This window comes from Lontra canadensis, unplaced genomic scaffold (assembly GCF_010015895.1).
Source record: "Lontra canadensis isolate GAN:19392208 unplaced genomic scaffold, GSC_riverotter_1.0 scaffold15, whole genome shotgun sequence".
Taxonomy (NCBI): domain Eukaryota; kingdom Metazoa; phylum Chordata; class Mammalia; order Carnivora; family Mustelidae; genus Lontra; species Lontra canadensis.
In genome coordinates, this window is record NW_022631009.1 from 7,372,595 (window position 1) to 7,380,215 (window position 7,621).

Sequence of the window (7,621 nt, forward strand, 5' to 3'; positions counted from 1 at the left end):
TCAATTTTAACAAATGTACTATCCTAGTGAGAAATATTCCTAAAGGAGGAGGCTATGCATGTGTGGGGGCAGGGAGTATATGAGAACTCTTGGTAACTTACCCTCAATTTTGTTGAGAACCTGAAACTATTAAAAACAATACTAAAATCATGTCTATTTAAATTGTACAATTTGGTGATGTGATATAGACACATCTTCATAAATAGTCACCACAACCAAGCTAATTAACACATCTCTCACTTCAGATAGTTATCATCTTCACTTCCCTCTCTCCTTCTCTTTTCCCTTCCCCTCTCCTTCCCTTCCCTTTCTTTTGCTTTCTGTGTATGGGGTGAGAACACTTAAGATCTACCTTCCTAGCACATTTCAAATTCAAAAACACCATGAGGTAGTATTAACTGAGGTCACATTGTTGCATATTAGATCTCTGGAACTTGCTTACCTTACATACCAGGAAATTTGTTTCTATTGATCCCCATATCCTCATTTCTTCCTTTTCCTAGCAGGTGGAAACCATTATTATACTCTCTGCTTCCGTACAGATGAGATTATGCAGTGTTTTTCCTTCTGTCTCTGACGTTTCGCTTAGCCCCATGTTCTCCAGGTTCATCCACATTGTTACACAAGGCTTGATTTCCTTATTTCTAAAGCTGAATACATTCCATTGTGTGTATAGGTCACATTTTCTTTATCCATTCATGTGTTCATGGATATTTTAGATTGTTCCCATATCTTGACTATTGTGAATAATGCTGAAATTAACATGGGAGTGCGGATAGCTCTTCAAGATCCTGCTTTCATTTCCTTTGGCTATATCCCCATAAGTGGATTACTGGATCATAAAGCAGTTCTATTTTTAATTTTTTGAGGAGCAGACAAACTATTTTCCATAGTGGATCACAGTGGATCAGCTATAGCTTTTTTTTTTCCCTAGAAATGTTTTTGCCTTCTTCTATCTTCTCACCTATTGCTTTCTAGATTCCAGATACATGTATGTTAGACTGCTAGATACTATTTATAAGTTGCCATAACTCAATTTTTGGTTCAGTGCTTTTTTGTGTTTCTTTTCAGTTAGTTTCTAGTTTTGTGTTTTTTTTTTTCAGTTAGTTTCAGTGCTCATTGATTGTTATCCTACAGTGAATGGACTCCTATAATTCCATATAGTTACTTTTCGTTTTTAGATACTGCATTTTTCATCTCTAGTAGTTCTTTTAGGATCACTTTGTATTTACATTTCTCTGCATATTATGTTCATTTTTTTTTTCCTTAGATAGTGGCACATTATTGTAAGAGCTATTTTAATCTCTAGCTGTTATTTCTGTTCTCTGTGTGTGTGTGTGTGTGTGTGTGTGTTGAGTAATGTTTCTCCCAGGTATTCATTACATATTCTTGCTTCTTTGATCTTGGATATTTTGAATTTTATGTTTTGGTGTGTCTGGATTTTGTTATCTTTCTTGAAAGAGAACTGTAGCTTGCATTGGCAGGCAGTTAAGTTACTTTGGTTACATTTTATCCTTTGGAGTCTGGTTTTTAAGCTATATGATGTTAGGTGTAGAGCAGCCTTGACTACTTAGCCTAAACACTAAGGAGTTAGGCTAAACACTAAGGTTAGGCCATTGGTCTCTATGGTTTCTAAGAGTTCCCCAAGTGATCTTTGAAAACTATACTCTCTGGTTGATTGAAATTCAAACAGTTCCCAGAATTATGACTGCTCCAGAAATCACTTAGTTCCCAGTTCTCTGATCACTCCTGCTCAGACTGGTGGTTTCACCCTATACATATACTTCTGTGTATTTAGCAAAGACCTAAAAGGACTCCTGAGACTTCCCTTATTTCATACCCCCTCTTCTACATAACCCTGCCACACAATTCCCATCTGTCTCAGTTACTTGATGCATTAGAACTATTATGCCTTGGTTGCCTGGGTGGCTCAGTGGGTTAAAGCCTCTGCCTTCAGCTCAGGTTGGCTCAGGTCATGATCCCAGGGTCCTGGGATCAAGCCCCGCATCGGGATCTCTGCTCAGCAGGAAGCCTGCTTCCCACCACCAGCCCCTCCCACCCCTGCCCCCGCCTACTTGTGATCTCTGTCTGTCAAATAAATAAATAAAATCTTAAAAAACAAACAAACAAACAAACAAAACTATTATGCCTTATTTGGTTTTTCCCTCCCTGCTTATACAGCCCAGAAATTGAATCCAGAGAGAAAGCTTGAGAATTTGAATGGTTCATCTTATTTGTTTCCTTTGTTTTTGTTTTTGTTTTTTGTTTTTTGTTTTTACTAGAGTGGACCTCTACTCCCTGATACCCTATCACGTGCAGGAGAAAATTCCATCTATCTATCTATGCATCTATTATTCATCCATTATCTATCTGTCTACCTACCTGATATTTATGAATTTTATACATATGTTTTTCATTTACATACTCATCAGAGTTCATTAAATTCTCTCTCTCTCTCTATTCCTTCTGTTAGGTAATCTGAAGAAATATAGGTCCCCAGTATAATCATCTGAACTTTCCTTCATCTAGCTTTTTTCCTTTATTTGCTACTCTATTTAAGATATGTCCTTGTAAAAATGTTTTCAACTTTGTCTTGTGCTTTTTAAAAACTAGTTTCTCTCTGTTATAGGTTTCCCTCCAGTTTCTAGATGTAGCAGTCTGCGTGCTGACTTTTTGTTAGTAAGGTGTTTATGATATAATATGCTTATAAGATTTCTACTAGTAAAGCTTTTCTGTAAGAGAGATTTGAGGATATAATTGAGTCTGTGGTTCACATTCACAATCACTATGTTAGTGTAGTCAAGCTTGAAAGACTTTGAAATTTAACATTATTTTGATAAGAAAGTCATTTTTTCTGATGCTTATGCAAATGAAATAAAAATTACCATATTCTTATAGTTTGCCTACCAATGCATGATAGTTAAATTATATTAAGGAAAGATAAAAATAAATTAAGAAGTTTTTTTTTCCTTCAGTAAAACATGTGATTGCATGATTTGATTGATAAAGTGAGAATAAATTGCTTTCTTTTGTACTCTTCAGAAATTGGTAATCATTGGATGATTAGCTGACAATTTCACATTTGAAATGTGCTGATTAGCTTGTTTTACCTTAATAACCCTATGATAGTGACCACCTTATCTTGCCCTTTAATTTTAAAATTAATGAAGTAATCTTTTATCGTAGTCTTTTCCACTGTTCTACCCAATTACTTTAGTGCTGAATGGTACTTTGCATTTTTGCTGGTCCATTAGCTCCATATCATGCTCTTTCTCAACTTCCATATTCAAATATAAGATAATTAAATGCCGCCTTTTAGCATCTCATAACCTTGACACATAAAGTCTCTTTTCTCAGTGGTTCAAATTAATGGATAAATGATAACCTACTCAAAATTGTAATGAGACATTGCTATTTATAAAATGTATATTAGATGCTAAATAAGAATCAATAGTACATGGCTATTATCAATATAACTGGTGGATATGAAATATGAAGTGAATATTAAACTTTTAAATTAACATATACATATACACACATATATACTTAAGATAAATGCTTTAGAAACTAAAACTTTGTTAATTTTCCTTTGCTCCCCCAAACCCTGTGGTTTTACATATATATCTCACATAGGCACATGGCGAGGGGAACCTTATTAATGTTGGAAAAGTGGGTCAATATAAGTGTTTCTAAAGAAGTGGAATATGAATTATATTTTGAATTATGGATAGAATTTAATCAAGGCAAAAATATTAAAGGAAGGAAAAAAAAAAAAAGAATATTGTAGAGGTCTTGAGAGGAGAGATACATTTAAGAACACGAAAGAAAACCAGTGTAGCTTGAATAGAGATTATGCAAGATAATGTTGGAGAAGACTGCTGGGGGGTTTATAAATACAGAATGACAAAAATAAAGGGAATATGAAATTTTGTGTATTTATTTAATCATTCATTTAACATCTGCAGGGCAGTTACTATGCATTGTATTTGGCAGTAAAAAATAAATAAGGCATGGCCCATTACTTTAAAGAAATCATGAACCTAGTTGAAGAAAAAGCACACACAGCATGGATATGAACAAAGAAAGGCAAGCTAGTGGACAAGGATTACATCAGCTACATTGGTAGACATTTTTATTTACCATTTCCAATATAAGTATATTCAGAGAGGCAACTTCTGGAATGGTAGAGTAAGGATCTCTCAAATTCTGCCCCCTATAAAAATAATAAAACTTGCACATATGGTCAAATTCAACTTTTTATGAAATCTTAAAATTAATGGAAAGCTTGAAGAAATCCAATGATTCTTTATTTTAAAAGAAAAAGAAAAAGCAGAGTCTTTTTAAGAACAATTCTTGTCTTTTACCTTGCCGTGATCATATCCTCCCCCGCCCAGCTCCGTGGTAGCCTTGAAAACCAACACTCTCACAGCCACAGAAGGAAAACCAGAAACCTGCCATTGGAGGAGGCAGGACAGATATATTTGGGGTTCACCAAAAACATCATCCCAGAAAATTGTCACTACTTGACTTGCTTGAAAATTCCCCGGAAAAGCTCAGTTTTCCTGGTTTGTTTCTATTTAATCCGACTGAGAGCTTCCTCTGTATGAACAGCCTTACCTACAGAGCATTTGTAAAAAAATAATCAGCAACAATTGTTTAAGATCACAGCTGCCTGAGATGGGATTATCAACTGGAGTTAACAAAGGATAAAAAAGAAATCCTAAGTGAAAAAAAAAATTGAGGAATCAAATGGTCAGAGAGAGCTTTGAAAACTCTTAGATGTATCTGGAAACCTAGAAGGACATGCACATATCCAGGAAAGATCTAAAAAGACCTCAAACTCTTATCTTTGGCTGATTTTGAGATTCTGTCTGAGCAGAAGATGATGCCTAAGGCAGCTTGGAGAATCCCCACTAGAATGTTAAAAGTTTAAATGAACACACACTCAGTACCCCTCAGCAAAGATGGAGACTTATGGCTTCAAAGAATATAAGAATATCTCAGTGAAATTATTAGATAACCAAGATAATCAAGCATGGAATTCAGTGGCCACATATGACAGGGGATTCAGACTTAACAGAATTAGTTCAGGAAAGTCACTAACAAGCAGATAAACAGCAGCAACAACAAATCCTACTGGGTGGGAAGGACTCTGATTTCCAGAGCTGTCAATATATATTATTTAAAACTTGAACATAGGTCAATTGAAATGCTCTTATCTAAGGATCCAGAAGAAGAAAAATAGATATATAAATAGAGCCTTAGAGACCTGCAAGGCACTATCAATCATAAAAACGTATGCATAAAGGGACTTCTAGAAGAAGACAAAAAAGAAAAAAAGAAGAAAAAGAAGAAAGAGGAGGAGGAGAAAAAGAAGGGGGGCCCGGGGGAGGGAAACAGGAGCAACATTTGAAGAAATAATGGCTAAAACTTGCTAGATTCGATTAAGAATATTAGTCTGCTTATCCATGAAGCTTAAGAAACTCCAAGAAGGAAAACTTAAAGACATTCACATCTAGATACATAGTCAAATTATCTAAAGCCAGAGACAGAAAGAGAATTTTGCAATCAAAAAGAAAGAAGCAATTTATGAAGTCTTTGCAACTTTTTCCATTTTCAATGAGAAATTTTAGATGTTCCTCTAAAAATATGTCAATTGGTATAAAGTTCCTTGAAATTCTTATTAAAGTAGTAGACACAAAGGATCTGAAGACTAAAAATTAAAGATACAAGCAAGTCATGATTAATTTTGCTTGAGTGGGAGAAGAAAACAATAGTGCGAAGGATATTTTAGAATCATTATTAATCGAAAAGTAACATATGAATATAGCAAAATATTCAAGTAAAAATGTATATAAGGAAAAAAAATTGTACATGAGGGAAGTGTTTCAATCTTACCCCAGATCCAAGTACTGTTAATGCTTTCATTAGTATTTTACATATAAAAATGTGGATATGTACATTTACTTTTTTCAATAAAGGTTAGCATAATTTACTTTTTTTTTTTTGGTTCGGTTTTTATTTCATCATCATACTTAACTCTGCAATCCAGCTAGACTTGGAGGGGAATAAGGAAAATATAAAACTCATAGAACTGCAGCCAGAGGACAAAGATTATAGGATATTTCTAGCAGATGGGGATGAAGGGATCTTCTCCTGAGCTTCAGAAGGAATGGTCTGATAGTTAAGAAAAAAAAAAGTCAAATTTATTAGATTTGTCCATAGTCAGCAGCTGTGATCTTCTCGCTGGTCTTGCTATTGTTGGACCCAAAGCCCTCCAGGCTTCCACAATACTCACACCCTCTTTCACCTTGCCAAAGACCACATGCTTGTCATCCAATCACTCAGTCTTGGCAACACGGATGAGAAACTGGGAATCATTTGTGTTGGGTCCAGCACTTGCCATGGACAAGATGCCAGGACCCATATGCTTTGGGATGAAATTATCATCATCAAATTTCTCCCCATTGATGAACTTGCTGCCAGGGCCATTATGGCTTGTGAAGAAGTCACCATTCTGGCACATAAATCCTGGAATAATCCTGTGAAAGCAGGAAACTTTATAATCAACCCTTTCTCTCCAATATGCAGAGCACAAACATTTTCTGCTGCTTTTTGAACTTTGTCTGCAAATAGCTCAAAGGAGATGCAGCTCAAGGGCTCACCACCCATCATGATGTGGAAGAACATGGTGGGGTTAACCATGGCTGGGCAGCAGTATCTACAAGCTATAATTTGCTTTTTACAGGATAATCTGCTTATCTCCCATATCATCACCTACAGATGTTTTGCCTCTAATTCTTTACAATTCCATAATATTTTATTGTAATATTCCAAACTACTTAGATGATTTTCAGTATTTGACTAAGAAAGTTAGGTTTAAGGTTAACCTCCAAGGTAGTAGTTTTCTAGTTGGCCTTGATGTAAAAGGCATTGAAAAAGAAGAAACAATCATGGGTGAGGTAGGAAAATGTGAAACAGTGGAGTGCATTGCAAAGAATGAATGTAGTCTAGGATTGCTGCAGCAGATTGCTCAAGTGATAGACATGGTAGCAAAGCATGAGGTCCCCAGTGAGAGGCAGCAGCTTCTTGTTAAACTGTATATGTTACTCTCCTATTAAAAATATACACAATAGCCAACAAATGGAGCAAAAAGCAAGCCAAAATCACCAAACTCTGCACATCTTTCTAAAACATAGCTTCTGGAAGAAAAACATTTTCATAAACTTCTTTGGAGTACTTACAATGTCTGAAATAATTTGTGCCAGTCAAAAAATAGTATCTTCTAGAGATCATGGAGATTGAATGCATCTTTATACAAGTGTTGATGTATTTTAAGTTATCACAAATTAATGAACATGGTCCTCATTATGATATTACCAAAATTATCGCATAAAGTATTTCATAAAGTATCAAAATATTGTTTATTGTATATTGAAATAAAGTATGAAGTAAAGTATTGCATAATTGTATAGGTTATGTTGAAACTATTTATCTTAGAAATAAACCCGAGTAACATTAAGAGGAAACCAAAATTTTATTGGCATTCAAGGGGCATGAGCAACATAGTAACCAAAATTTTATTAGAATAACAAATATATGTAAACCCCTAAGAACTATT

At 34.9% G+C, this 7,621-nt stretch overlaps 1 pseudogene; it reads right to left on the reverse strand.

Moving 5' to 3' along the window:
- Nucleotides 1-6,209: 6,209 nt before the first annotated feature.
- Nucleotides 6,210-6,705, reverse strand: LOC116868421 (annotated as a pseudogene).
- Between the last annotated feature and the right edge of the window lie 916 nt (nucleotides 6,706-7,621).